Source organism: Oryctolagus cuniculus, chromosome 8, assembly GCF_051225735.1.
Source record: "Oryctolagus cuniculus isolate XC-2025 breed Fujian yellow rabbit chromosome 8, ASM5122573v1, whole genome shotgun sequence".
NCBI classification, from domain to species: Eukaryota; Metazoa; Chordata; class Mammalia; order Lagomorpha; family Leporidae; genus Oryctolagus; species Oryctolagus cuniculus.
In genome coordinates, this window is record NC_142874.1 from 26,175,729 (window position 1) to 26,190,810 (window position 15,082).

General features: G+C 40.7%; 1 long non-coding RNA gene across 2 annotated transcripts in view; it reads left to right on the forward strand.

Moving 5' to 3' along the window:
- LOC103347521 (rho GTPase-activating protein 20) overlaps positions 1–15,082 on the forward strand; it is a 115,124-nt gene that overhangs the window by 24,993 nt on the left and 75,049 nt on the right. Inside the window, exon 7 of one of the 2 annotated variants that reach the window (XR_016211763.1) lies at positions 1,972–3,922. The exons of the other annotated variant lie outside the window; for it this stretch is intronic. This is a non-coding gene — a long non-coding RNA (rho GTPase-activating protein 20). The remainder of the gene's footprint in view (positions 1–1,971; positions 3,923–15,082) is intronic. 2 annotated transcript variants of the gene reach the window in all.

The following is a 15,082-nucleotide window of genomic DNA, read 5'->3' on the forward strand; positions in this document are numbered from 1 at the left end:
TTCAACTTTGTGTGTCTGTGTGGGTGCAGTCTGTTGAAATCTTTACTTTGTATAGAGTTGATCTTCTGTATGTAAAGATAATTAAAAATGAATCTCAATGAAGAATGGGATGGAAGAGGGAGTAGGAGTTGGGATGGTTTGTGGGTGGGAGGGAGGGTATGGGGGGAAGAATGACTATAATCCAAAAGGTGTGCTTACGAGATTTATATTTATTAAATCAGAGGTTTGTATAAAAATGTCAGCTACGCTCATACACAGTAAATTTTAAAACGATCATGAATTATTAAAATTATAGTAGCATATCATTCTTTTCTCTCTCTCTCTTTTTTTTTTTTTTTGACAGGCAGAGTGGATAGAGAGAGAGGAGAGAGAAAGGTCTTTCTTTTTGCTGTTGGTTCACCCTCCAGTGGCCGCCACGGCCGTCACGCTGTGGCCGGTGCATCACGCTGATCCTGATCCGAAGCCAGGAGCCAGGTGCTTCTCCTGGTCTCCCATGCGGGTGCAGGGCCCAAGCACCCGGGCCATCCTCCACTGCACTCCTGGGCCATAGCAGAGAGCTGGCCTGGAAGAGGGGCAACCGGGACAGAATCCGGCGCCTGGACCGGGACTAGAACCCATGGTGTGCTGGCGCCTCAGGTGGAGGATTAGCCTATTGAGCCACGGCACCGGCCAGCATATCATTCTTAAGAATTTGTTTGACAAAGATATAAAAGAAAGTGTGACAAAACTGTATTTGCAGCAATACTGATACACACAGGCATTATTTTCTTTTTTGTATGTTTTGTTGTTTTCTCATTTTTTAAAAGAAAATTTTAGCTCCCATATATAAAGGAGAACATCTAATATTTGTCTTTCTGTGTCTGGATAATTTCACTGAGCGTGAAGTCCTTCAGTTGCAACGATTTTGATAGAAATAACAGCGTTTTAATTTTTTTATGGTTCTGTAATATTCAGTTCTACATATATGCATCCAGTTTTGCCAGCACCATTTACTGAATAGATTGTACTTTTTTCCAATGTATAGTCTGGGCACTTTCATGAAAAATCAGTTGGCTCTCCCTGTGTGGATTAATTAATTAATTAATTTTCCATGATCATGCTGCTTTGATTGCTATAGCTTTGTAGTAAGCTTTGAAGTGTGGTATTCTGACGTGTCCAAGTTGATTTTTTTATTTTGCTAAGGATCATTTTGGCTGTTATTGATATTTTGTGATTTCTTATGGAATTTAGGATTATTTTCTCATTCTGTAAAAAAAATGTCATTGGTGTTTGATAGGAATTTCATTTAACTTGTAGGTTGCTTTATAGGTATTTTAATTATACTAATTCTTGCAATCCATGAGCAAGTTCTATTTTTTTCCATTTTGGGAGTCCTTGATGATTTATTTCTTCAATGTTTTAGAATTTTCATTGTAGATATCTTTTTACTTATTTGGGTACATTTATTCCTAAATGTTTTATTTTTGTCCCTATTATGTATGGGATTAATGTTTAAATTTCATTTTTGGCAAGTTGGTTATTAGAATATAAAGAAGCTACTGTATTTTGTATGTTGATTATGTAACCTGTGACTTTACTGAATTGGTTTTTCATCTTGAAGCATTTTTTGGTGGAGTGTTTAGATTTTTCCATGCAAAACATCATGTATTCTACAATGTTGTTGAATTCAGTTATTGTTAATAGTTGTGTTGAGGAATATTTCATGTTATGAATATAAGAGCATGTCATAGAGGCTTAAAAGTTTACCTGTGGAAAATTTCTCTGTTGTTTGCCATGGGGGAATTAGAGTAGTACCTGGCAGACTTGTGGACTGACATTGCTGATGAAGTGCATGGGTTCACCCATTGGTTTATCACTGCTTTCTGTGCCCCCCCCGACTCCCAGTGAGACAGTGAGGCTTCTTACAAGGTTGTGTGCTGAGTGTTGCTGTCCGCAGCATATAAGTAACATGATCTCATGGGATCATTTCAGACATTTGTACCTGCACCTGGGTGATGCAGAGTCTTGTGTGCTGTGAGATGGTGAGTCTGGCTGCACCAGATGACTGCCGGCTGCCCCTCACATGCTGCCAGGCACCACCCAGGACATGTAAGAAAGTAGTTGCCTCCTCTGCAACTGTCTCAGATGGTGAAGTTCCGTATCTCAGACACCAAGGAAGTCCACATAGAGGTACACACCTTGCTGTGGATGGAGACACAAAGCCTGCTCAAAGACTGGACAGGGACGCATTGAGAAGGGCAACCTTGCCGTGTTCCTGACAGGAAGTAGTCTATAAATCACCGGGCAACAGAGTTGGCAGCTGGCAGCTCTCACGGAACTACATCAAGATCCTGTCCGACTTGTCTGGAAAGCACAAACAGATGGCGTCATGTTTGCACAGAGGGTGACCATAAACTGTCCCTTTTTCTACTGCAGTGGGTGTCCAGAGCATGTTAAACACCACACTACAGAAGGAGCCTCTATATTTCCGTGTATGGCGTACAATTAAGAAAAAAAGAGAGCTACTGAGGCTGTTAGGCATTCTTCAGCGACTATGTGCAGCCCCCACTCCTGAATGGCAAAGCTGCCCGTAGGACAGTCCCATACAAGGTACCTTGGACCCAGTGGAATTATTTATTCACTTACTTAAGCGTTATTCATTGTTTCATTGAAAGACAAGAAGACAAATTTCCCATTGGCTGGATCACTCCACTTGAGTGGCAAGGGCCCAAATATCTGAGCCATCCTCTGTTGTTTCCCAGGGTATGCATAAGCAGGAACCTGGATTTGAATGCACGACCAGGTGTTGATCCTCTGTAATTACTCTGTAATGGGATGCTGGCACCAAAGATGATGTCTTTAATTGCCATGCCAAATACAAAGTATTGATGCGTTTATATTCTAATTTATTAGAATGGCAGTGTGAGATAGAGAAAAATGTTTCCATCTGTTGGCCTCAACCCCGGAGCCTGCAAACATTATGGAAGGGCTAGGCCAAAGTCGGAAGCCAAGAGCTCCATCCACTTCTCTCACGGGGGTGGAAGAGACCTAAGTATCTGACCCAATGCCTGCTACCCATCAGAGTGTACATTAGCAGGAAACTGGACTGCAAGAAGATTGTACGGAAATCCAGGCACTCTGATATGGGGCGTTGATAACCCAAATGGCATCTTAACAACTCTGTCTCAGTTCCTTGGCTATTGTTATATTGTAATGATTTTTTATTTGGGAAAAAAAAAAACATTACGGAGGGAGAGATATCGGGATATTGTCCAATCCACTACCTCGCTCTCCAAATGGCTGCGTCAGCTACAGATTAGCCAAGGTGAAGCCAGGAGCAGGAACTCCATCTTCTTCTCCTACATGGGTTGCAGAGGCCTGAGATCTTCAGACAGGATCCACTGTCTTTCCTTGCACCTTAGGAGGAAGCTGGAGTGGAAGCATAGCAGCTGGGGCATGACCCAGCACTACAATATGAAATGGAAGCTTTGTTAGCTGACACCTTACCTGCAGTTCCACAACGTCAGCATTCCCGTCGGTATTTGTAAGAGCGGTCCCACCACAGGACCAAGCAAAATTTCTGGCCCTGTTGGCGTCCAATTCAGAAGTTAATCAAGCTATGCAAACGCTACGCACCCTGGGAAATAGCAAGGTGGACACGTAGAGTGTTCACAGCCAGAGTTTCGTTCAACATCTCCCTGCAGTCCAGTGCTATGTAATCGAATGTGGTGCTCTCTGACTTGCTCTGATCCATTGTGTACATGATGGGACCTATTCTGAGCATCAACAACAAGGCCAATGGCTTTGCAGGCTGCACTGCTGCCTACTGGCTCACTTCAGGCAAGTCTCATGAGTTTCTCCAGACCCTCTGGACACCACGGATGCCTTCTAGACAGAAGACCACCAGAGATTCAACAATGGTAGGCTTCTTCTGCACACGAAGGTAAGCTGTCATCACCAGGCAACTTTATGGATGGCAACCACCGTGTAGTAGGGTCACATTATAGAGCCTTGTGGATCATTGGGCACTAACTCCTACGGCATTGTGATCTTTCCCAGTAGAGTGCATCTGCCCAGCAATATTCATTGACAGACTATGGAGAGGACATGCCCTTGGGTCGACTGCCATGGCCATCATTAAGACAGGACCCAACCTCTTCCCATGAGTCCTTGTGTTGCTTCTGCCCACTGCTCAGCTGTCATTTCTGTTCCTTGGTATGGACAGCCTAACACTTCTGTTCTTCACCTAGATCAAGCCCAAGTCTTTTGTACTGATGTGGCATGCTTGCCTAGAGCCTGGACATTTACCACACACCTCCCTATATTGTCAGCACCCTAAAATAGCCACTCAGGCAAGACAAGTGGGGAATTGACATAGCTGTCCCTGACGTCTAGAAGTATTGTCTGAAATACACTGAGTCACCTATTAACCCACTCATCAAACACCTTCTCAAAGCTGGTGGATGGGATTGGAGGCATCCTGCAGATTACCACGACCTCAAGAAGGTCATGCCTCGCTTTGAATTTGCCTTACTTGACATTACCAGGCTGCCCCTGAGAATTTTGCCATTATTGGTGTGGCAAGCATTTTATTGTGTCCGGTGGAGATTTGGGGCCATTTACTTTTTAACTTGAAGGCCAACACTGCACCTTTCTGAGACTTCTGTGGGCTGCCTCTGGTCCCCCAGGGCTCGTGGTCTGTGTTAACAGGCTCTGGCTGGCCTTCAGTTGTCATCTAGCATCCATGTTGAGGACATTGTTTCAACTGATAATCAAGAGGAGGAGGAAAAATGGGCCTCAAACATCAGCATCTGACGACTTGTGCCAGTCAGTGTGGACCTTAGTCCCATAGGAGGTGAGAGCTTGCAACCTCAAATTTTTGGTGTACGTTTTGAAAAAGGAATTCAGAAAAATTCCTCAGCAAATCCCCATATAACTCCTTCTCCTCAGTGACTCCGTTTCAACCAAGGAAGCCCAGCACATTTTCACTTTGTGATAACACCAACATCCTCACCTCTGGTGAACCCTAAGACCCACCTATCTCACCAGTCACCCACAAGGCTGCACCTTGGCGGATAGTTTGTGGTTCTGAGGCTCACATGGGTAAAGGACTTGAACTTAGCTGTGAGCTTTTAGTGACACTACTGTTTGACTCACAGAGAGTTTGGACTACCTCACTCAGCATCATGAGCTGTGTCCTGGCCTCCAGCCACTGGGAATCTCAAGTTAGATGGAAGTGGGCAGAACGTGTGATCATCCTACTGGTCCTTGAGCAGCCCACCCTTACTCAAGGCCATCTTGAAATTCACATGTCCACCAATTCTTGGGACATCACCAATTGCTAGTGGCCTTTGTGTGGCCTCAAACTGGATAGTCCATACCCTTACATTGGAGTACCCCCTTTGGTGGGACACTGTTGATATCTGTGCTACGGGCCTAACCTCACTGACCAACTCTCAGCTATTTTGATTGCCAAAATTCTACTGCCTTTTAATGTAGCAAAACCGCACTATGTATTATCTGCATCCTTGCTTTCATAGTGGAGTCTCCCTGGCTTATATTATTTGGGACATCATAGGCCTGTCGACTTGGATTTCAGCTTGTAGCTTTCCTATTGTATCCAAGTCAGTTGTGGAAGTCCCCAAGGAATGCCTGCTGTGTAGACAAAACTGTCATTCCTCTTTGTTGCACGGTTGCACTTGGAGTGGTGATTATTCACATGCTACCTGGCAAGTGGATTTTATTGACCTGCTGTAGCAAATGGCACGTGCTTCCTGTTATGTAAGCCAACACCAGACTTCTCCTTGCTTCTTTCTTCATGGCTGAAAATGTCATCAGAGTCTAAGTACGTCATCCCTGGTGCATTACACATGGGACCAAAAGTATCTGAAATACTTAGTTCCTGTCCATTTGGTGTATACACAGCGATGGAGTTTCTAGTTCATGTGAAGGTTATGGTTTTTTTTTTTTTAATTTTGAAGTTAACAATAATTGTACCTACTTAAGGGCTGCTGTATGATGTTTTGGTACATGTCTGTAATGTGTCCTGATTAAAAATGGGGTGATCAGTATTTCCCTTTGTTTGTCAGTACTTATGATTGAAGTCTTGGGATTTCTTCTGTATGTTCATACAACACATACTCCGTTATCGTGAGCTATCCTCTCCATTATTCTGTGTAACATTAGGAAGTTATTTCTTTGATCTTACTCTGACTTGGTACCCATCATCCAAACTCCTTGCATTTTCCCTCCAACCTCTTACATCCTTTATTAATTATTATATATTCAGATTGGTGTATTTTAAAGATTTATTTATTTTTATTTGAAAGGCAGAGCTGCAGAGAGAGGGAGAGACAGAGAGATGTTTTCCTTCTGCTCCTTCACTACCCAAATGGCTGCAACAGCTGCAGCAGAGCAAATTCAAAGCCAGGAGCCAGGAGCTTTTTGTGGGTCTCCCAAAGTGGATGTAGGGGCCCAAGCACTAGGACCACCTTCCATTGCTTTCTCAACCCATAACCAGAGAGCTGGTTCAGAAGAGGAGCAGCAGGGGTAAGAACCGGTGCCCACATGGGATTCTGGCACCACAGGCAGAGCCTTAACCTACCATGCCACAGCACTGGCCCCCGATTGTTTTTAGCTTGTGTTTGTGAGGGAGTGGGTACAGTATTTGTCTTTCTGTGTCTGGATTGTTTTCACTTACTTCCAGTTCCATACTTCTTGCTTCAAGTGACAGGACTTCATTCTTTTCAAATGGGCTGGATAGTATTCCATTTTGCATATATACAACAAACTCCTGACCACTTCGTCTGATGAACTCTCCGCTCATTTTGTTTGCCAAGATACTATTCCCTTTTAGTGAGACAGAAATGCAGTCTACTTTATCTGCATCCTTGCCCTCCTAGTGGGGACTGTGGTACGAGAATGAGTTTCTGCTCTCGAGCATATCTGATTTGGGGACATCTTATGCCTGTCAATTTGGATTTCTGATTGTGGTTTTCCTATTCCATCCAACCCAGTTGGAAAAGTCCCCCAGGAATGTCTGCTTTGCAGACAAAACTTAAATCATTCCTTTTTCTCCCACGGTGGCATTTGGAGAAGTGGTTACTCTCACATGCCGTTTGGCAGGTGGGTTTTATTGGTCTGCTGTTTCAAGAGGCAAGTGATTATCGTTGTTGATGGGCACACCAGATGCTCCTTGCTTTTTCCTTCATGGCTGAAAATGTGCTTCAGACATGGGACTGTAGATGTATGAACTGCTCCCTGGTGCTTCAGACACGGAGCTATAGATACACAGAACTACTTACACTTAGTTCCTTTCTGTGGGACATGTACCCAGTGGTGGTGTTGCTGGTGCACGGTATGGTTCTGTTTTCTGAAAATTTTGACATTAGCAATAATTTCACATACCTAGGGTCTACAGGATGATGTCTCGGTGCATGTCTGCACTGTGTCCTGTTGAAAAATGGGATAATCAGCATTTCCCTTTCTTTGTCACTATTTTATGACAGAAGGCCTGGAATTTCTTCTGTGTGTTCATGTAACATATACTAGGTTATTGTGAGCTAGTCTCCTCACTGTGCTGTGTAACGATAGGAACTTATTCCATTGATCCGACTCTGATATTGTGCCCCTCGTCGAAACTCCCTTCATCCGCCGCAGTGCCTGCCATCCTTTATTCATCATTATGCAGTCAGGTTCTTAGCTTGCGTATGTGAAGCCGTGCACGTGTTATTTGTCTTTCTGTGTCTGGCCTTTTTCACTTAACATGATATCCTCCAGTTGCATACATTTTGCTGCAAAGGACAGGATTTCATTTTTAAATGGCTGAATAGTATTCCATTTGGTAGATACACAACAAATTCTTGATCTCTTTATCAGATGATGGATTCGTTGGTTGATTCCATAATTTGGCAGTTGTTAACAGTGCTGCAGTAATCATGGTGGAGCAGGTGTCTCTTAGATCCAGTGATTTCATGTCTTTTGGATGTATACAGAGTATTGAGATTGTCGAGTCATATGGCAGTGCTATTCTTAGTTTTTAAGAGATCTCCACGGTGTTTTCCTCAGTGCTTGTACTCATTTGGATTCCCACACTCAGTATAGGAGAGTTCTCCTTTCTCCATATCCTTGCTAGAATTTTTTACTTTTTCTTTTTGATAGGCATTCTAGCGTTATGAGGTGATATCTTTTTGGGGTTTTGATTTGCATTTCTTCTTTAAAAAAAAAAAAAGATTTACTTGAGAGGCAGAGTTACAGACAGAGAGGTAGGCACACAAAGGTCTTCCATACACTGGTTCAGTCCCCAGATGGCCACATTGGTGAGAGCTGAGCCCATCCAAAACCAGGAGCCAGGAGCTTCTTCCCAGGTGGTTGCAGGGACCCAAGCACTTTGGCCATCTTCCACTGCTTTCCAAGGCCATATGCAGAGAGCTGGATTAGAAGAACAGCCAGGACATGAACCAGTGCCCACATGGAACGCCAGCCCTGTGGGCGTAGGCTTAGCCTAGAATGCTGCAGTGTGGGCCCCTATTTTCATTTCTCTGATGGCTCGTAATAGTTTTTTTCATATATTTGTTGGTCATTTCCTTTTTTTTTTTTTCTTTTGAGAATTGTCTTTTTAGGCCCCTTGTGCCCATTTCTTAACTGTATTGGATGCTTGATTTTGAATTTGTTGAGTTCCTGATATTCTGGCTATTAATCCTTTGTTGGATAAGTAAGTAGTTTGCAAGTATTTTATCCCTTTCCATTGGTGGTTAATTCACTCTGTTACTGTTTTCTTTGCTGTACAGAAGCTTCAGAGTTTGATCTAGTTTTACTTTTGCTACCTGAACTTCTGGGGTTTTAAACAAAAAGTCATTGCCTCTGCCTCTTTTAAGAGGTGTCTCCCTATGTTGTATTCCAGCAATTTCGTATTTTCGGGTCTTTGATCCATCTGAGTTGATTTTTATATGTTGTGAAAGACAGGCATTTAATTTCATTCTTCTATATATGTCTATCTAGTATTGTCAGCACCACTTATTGAAAAGACTTCGGGATTTTCATCAAAAAATCAGGTAGCTGTTATGTATGTATGTTTGTATTTATATATTTTTTTCTCTTTTCATTGATCTTTGTATCTATTTTCATGCCAGTTTCATCCTATTTTAGTTACTATAACTTTGTGAAATCAGGTATTGTTATGCCCCCAGGTGTGTATAGGATCACTTTGACTTCTCTGGGCCTTCTCTGGTTCCATATGAATGTTAGAAGCTTTTTTTCTGACGGTTTAAAGAATGTCATTGGTATTTGGATAGGACTTGCATTGAATCTGTAGATTTCCTAGGGAATATGAAGATTTAAATGTTAATTCTTCTAATTCATGAACAGGGGATGTCTTTACATTTTCATGTGTCTGACGATTTATTTCAGCAGTGCTTTATAATTTTATTGTGATCTTTCACTTATTTGGTTGTATTTATTACTAAATATTTAATTTTTGTAGCTATTATAAATTTAGGTTTCTTTTTTCCTGTTTCCTATTTTTTATTTAAAATATGCAAATTTCATATACTTCATATATAGAGGTTCAGGAAGATGGTGATACTTTCCATTCAACTCTCCATCCCACCTCCACCCTCCTTCCTTTTCCCTCTCCTCTTCCCATGCTTACTTTTTACAAAGATCTTAAACTAACCTTTTCAGAGGATCATTATTGGTGTGTAAGAATGCAACTTTTTTTTTTTTTAACATTGATTTGGTATCCTGTGACTTATTGGTTTATCACTTCCAACATATTTTGACTGCGGTGTTTTAAGTTTTTCCGTCTAAAATCAGGTCTTCTGAAAAAACAGGTATTTTGATTTCCTCCTTCCCAATTTTCATCCTTTATTTCTTTACTTTACCTGAGTACTCTGGTGAGTACTTGAGATACTGTATTGACTAAGAATGGTCTATGTGGAGTTCTTATCTTGCTCCAAAACTCTGATGAAATATTTTCAGCTTTTTCCCATTCAGTATGATATTGGCTATTGTTTATCATTTAGCTTTGATAATTTTGAGCTATATTTCTCCTGTACCTTGTTAGTAGAATTTTTTTTTATCATTAAGGGATTTTGAATCTTGTGACGGGAGCATTCCCTTAATCTGTTGAGATGTTCATTTATTTTTTGTTCGTTCTGCTGATGTGATTTCATTGATTTTTTTTTATAGATGCTAAACCACACTTGCATTCCTGTGATAAAACATACTTCTTCATATTACATGTTGTGTGTGTGTTTGTATATATGCATATATCATACATATGTGTATATATGTATATATCATACATATGTGTATATATATATCATACGTGTGTGTGTGTATATATATACATGGTATCTTTTTGATGCATTGTTGCATTCATCACGTTTGCAAAGACTCACAGCCTAGAAAGTGGTTGAAATAAGAAAGCTTGAAATCACTACCCATGCTTTTTCAATCCCAGAAAATCCAAAACATTTTCCCTAGGCCACAGAGTGACAGACTATACTAAAGAAAATATTCAAAACCTAATTCCAGGGACTGGCACCGTGGTGTAGTAGGCTAAACCTCCACCTGCAGCACTGACATCCCATATGGGTACCAGTGCATGTCCTTCCTACTCCTATTCCAATCGAGCTCTCTGCTATGGCCTGGGAAAGCAGTAGAAGATGGCCCAAGTGCTTGAGCCCCTGCACCCATGTGGGAGACCCGGAGGAAGCTCCTGGATCCTGGATTCAATTCGGCCCACCTTTGGCAGTTGTGGCCATTTGGGGAGGGAAGCAGTGGATTTAAAACCTTTCTCTCTGTCTTTCCCACTCTTTGTCTATAACTCTCTCAATTAACTAAATAAATCTCCCCCCCCCAAAAAAAAATTGCTTCCAATGACAGTAAACCTTTCTGTATAGATAGAACAATGTGAAATTCCTTCTGTATGGATAAGAATAAGTTGCATGGTCTAGTTTTGTATTCATTCAATAAATGTTTGTTCATATATTTCAAACTGAACCATTAAAAATTCATAAATTGGGAATTTAAGTCAAATGAATACAGTCTCATATAAATTTCAGCCTATCAATGGACTTCCTTGGATGCTGGAGACTGCCCCTCTGCACCTGGATTCTGGAATCCTTCGGGCGGGCACCCGTCCTTCTCTTCTCTGACTTCTCTTTCTATTTACACTCCCCAGATCATTGAGATGATAAATAGCATAGGACTCAGGGGAGATTCTCTATCTCTCTGAATTTCACATGTCTCATCTGTAGAATTATTTTTAAGTTTTTTTTTTTTAAGGTGGAAGTAATTTAAAGTATAATACCATGATGTACACACTAGGTGCTCCAGAAATTAAAAAAAAGTATGTTTACCTCAGGAAAATAAAATTAGGTTTAACTAGGAAACTGAACGTCAAAGAAGGAAAACAAATCATCACTGAACAACAGAACAGCCATTGTAGTTTTTTTGTTTATAAGCTGGGTCCCCTTTTTGTTTTTGAAATCCTTCTTGTGATTCAGCTGACCTTTCCTTTTTTTATTTTAAGGGTTTTATTTTATTTTCAGTTAGTCTTAACAGATTCAATATAGTTCATAGATACAGTTCTTGGGAATAATAGAGGAAGGAGGAGAATGGGTGGGAGAGTGGATGGGAAGAAGGGTAGGGTGGGAGGTATCACTATGTTCCTAAATTTGTATGTGTGAAATACATGAATTTTGTTTACCTTAAATGAAATCTAATGAAAATGTTAAGTGAACAAATGTCATGTATTTAATATATATGCAGACTTAGGAGCATAGTAATGTTTCTTCCTGGTCTCCCACATGGTGGGCATAGGGGCCAAAAAACCTGGGCCATTCTTTTCTGCTTTCCAAGGCACATTAGGAAGGAGCTGGATCAGAAGTGGAACAACTGCTACTCGAACCAGCACTCATATAGGGTGCCAGTGCTGCAAGTGGCAGCTTAACTCCCTACACCACAAAGCCAGGCCCAGTTCCCCTTTCATAGCAGCTGTCACAGTTACAGTTTTACATTTTTAGTGGGGTGATTGCATGAATAACCATCTCCGGTGCTCTTCTCTAGCATCAGGGTGTTCATAATGCACCCGTCATCCAGTATTTTGTGTGGTATGAACACTGTGAGTTTTTTAAGAAAGATTTTGTTTAATGAATACAAATTTCATGGGTACATCTTTAGGAATATAGCAGTTCTTGCCCCCATACCCACCCTCCCACCCCCCAGTCTCATCCCACCTCCTGCTCCTTCGCCCATGCCATTCTTCATTAATACTAACTTTTACTTATCTTTATATACAGAAGCCCAACTCTATATTAAGTAAAGATTTCAACAGTTTACCCTAATGCACACACATGAAGTATAAAGTACTGTTTGAAGACAAGTTTTACAGTTAATTCTCATAGTACAACTCATTAAGGACAGAGGTCCTACATGGGGAGTAAGTGCACAGTGACTCCTGTAATGTTGATTTAACAGTTGACACTCGTATTGATGACATCAGTAATCACCCAAGGCTCTTGACATGAGCTGCCAAGGCTATGGAGGCAGTTTGAGTCCACAAACTCTGGCAGTATTTAGACAAGGCCATAAGCAAAGTGGAAGTTCTCTCCTCCCTTCAAAGAAAAGCTCATCCTTCTTTGATGGTCTCTTCTTTACCCTGGAACCTTATTCACAGACATCCTTCATGGTGATCTTTTTTTTTTTTTTTTTGCCACAGTATCTTGGTTTTCCATGCCTGAAATGCTCTCATGGGCCTTTCAGTCAGATCCAAATGCCTTAAGGGCTGATTCTGAGGTCGGAGTGCTGTTTAGGGCATTTGTCATTATGTGAGTCTGCTGTGTGGACTACTTTCCATGTTGGATCATTCTCTCCTTTTTAATTCTCTCTATTGTCATTAGCAGACACTTGGTCTTGTTTATGTGATTCCTTTGACACTTCATCCTATCTATATGATCAGTTACACACCTAATATGATCACTTTGATTAGTAAGGTGGCATTAGTACCACCCAGCTTCATGTGATTTGGAGTCCCATGGCAAGTTTTTAGCTTTACCCTTAGGGGTAAGTCCATGGGAACTTTTTGCTGAACTGTACATCTCTTCTCTTTCTTATTCCATTTCTTATTTTTTTTAACTGGGATCTATTTTCAAATGGATTTAAACATCTATGATTAATTCTATGTTAAGTAAAGAGCTCAACCAGTGGCATTAAGTAGAAAAAGAGCATAGTGAAAACAATAAAAGCATAAACTATTTCTCGACAGTCAAGACAAGGGCTGTTCAAGTCATTGCTTCTCTTAGTGTCAATTTCACTTCTAGAGGTTTCCTTTTAGGTGTCCTGTAAGTTGTCACAGATCAGGGAGAAAGTGATATTTGTCCCTTTGGGACTGGCTTATTTCACTAAGTATGGTGTTTTCAAGATTCCTCCATTTTGTTTCAAATGATGGGATTTTTTTTTTTTACTGCAATGTAGTATTCCATAGAGTACATATCCCTTAATTTCTCTATGCAGTTTTCCATTGATTGGCATTTAGGTTAATTCCATGTCTTAGCTATTGTGAATTGAGCTGCAATAAACATGGAGATACAGATAGCTCTTTTGTGTGATGATTTCATTTCTCTTTGGTAACTTACAAGGAGTGGGATGGCTGGGTCATATGGTAGGAATATATTCAGACTTCTGAGGTTTCTCCAAAGTGTCTTCTATAGTGGTTTTCACCAGTTTGCATTCCCACCAACAGTGGATTAGGGTACCTTTTCTCCTACATCCTCACCAGCATTTCTTGTTTGCTGATTTCTGTATGTGAGCCATTCTAACCAGGGTGAGGCAAAACCTCATTGTGGTTTTGATTTGCAGTTCCCTGATGGTTAGTGATCCTAAACATTTTTTCATGTGTCTGTTAGCCATTTGGATTTCCTCTTTTGCAAAATGTTTGTTTAAGTCCTTGGCCCATCTCTTAACTGGGTTGTTTTTTGTTGTTATGGAGTTTCTTGATCTCTTTGTATATTCTGGTTATTAATCCTTCCTAAATCATATAGTTTGCAAATAATTTCTCCCATTCCTTTGGTTGCCTCTACACTTTCCTGACTGTTTCTTTCACCATACAGAAAGTTCTCAATTTGAAGTAATCTCATGTTTAATTTTGGCTTTGACTGCATGCACCTCTGGGGTATTTTCCAAGTACTCTTTGCTTGTGCCAATGTCTTGCAGGGTTTTTCCACTGTTCTCTAATAATTTGATGGTGTTGGGTCATAGATTTACATCTCCAATCCATGTTGAGTGGATTTTTGAGTAAGGGGATAAGGTAGGGGCCTTGCTTCATACTTCTGTGTATGGAAGTCGAGTTTTTCCAGCACCATTTCAGGAAGAGACTGTCCTTGCTCCTGGGATCGGTTTTTTGGCTCCTTAATCAAATATAAATTGGGTGTAGATGTGTAGATTGATTTCTGGTGTGTCTAGTCTGTGCGTTTCATTGTTCTATCCATCTGTTTTTGTACCAGTACCAGACTATTTTGATTATAACTGCCTTGGAGTATGTCTGGAAAACTGGTATTGTGATGCCTCTGGCTTTATTTTTGTTGTATAAGCTGACTTGAGCTATTCGAGGTCTCCTGTGTCTTCATATGCATTTCAGCATCATTTTTCTAGATCTGAGAAGATTGTCTTTGGTGTTTTGATCAGTATTGCATTGAATTTTTAAATTGATTTCAGAAGAATGGACATTTTGATGATATTGCCTCTACCAAACCATGAACATGGAAGGTTTTTCCATTTTTTGGTATCTTCTTCTATTTCTTTCTGTAATGTTTTGTTATTCTCATTGGAGAGATCTGTGACATCCTTGCTTATATTTATTCCAAAGTATTTGACTTTTTGTAGCTATTATGAATGGGTTCGATCTTAGAAGTTCTTTCTCAGCTGGAATTGTTTGTGTATACAAAGGCTGTTGATTTTTGTGTGTTGAATTTATATCCTGCTACTTTACCAAACTCTCCTATAAGTTCCAGTAGAGTCTTGGTGGCATTTTTTTGAATCCCCTACGTATAGAATGATGTCATCTGTAGCTAGGAAATTTTGATTTCCTCTTTTCTAATTG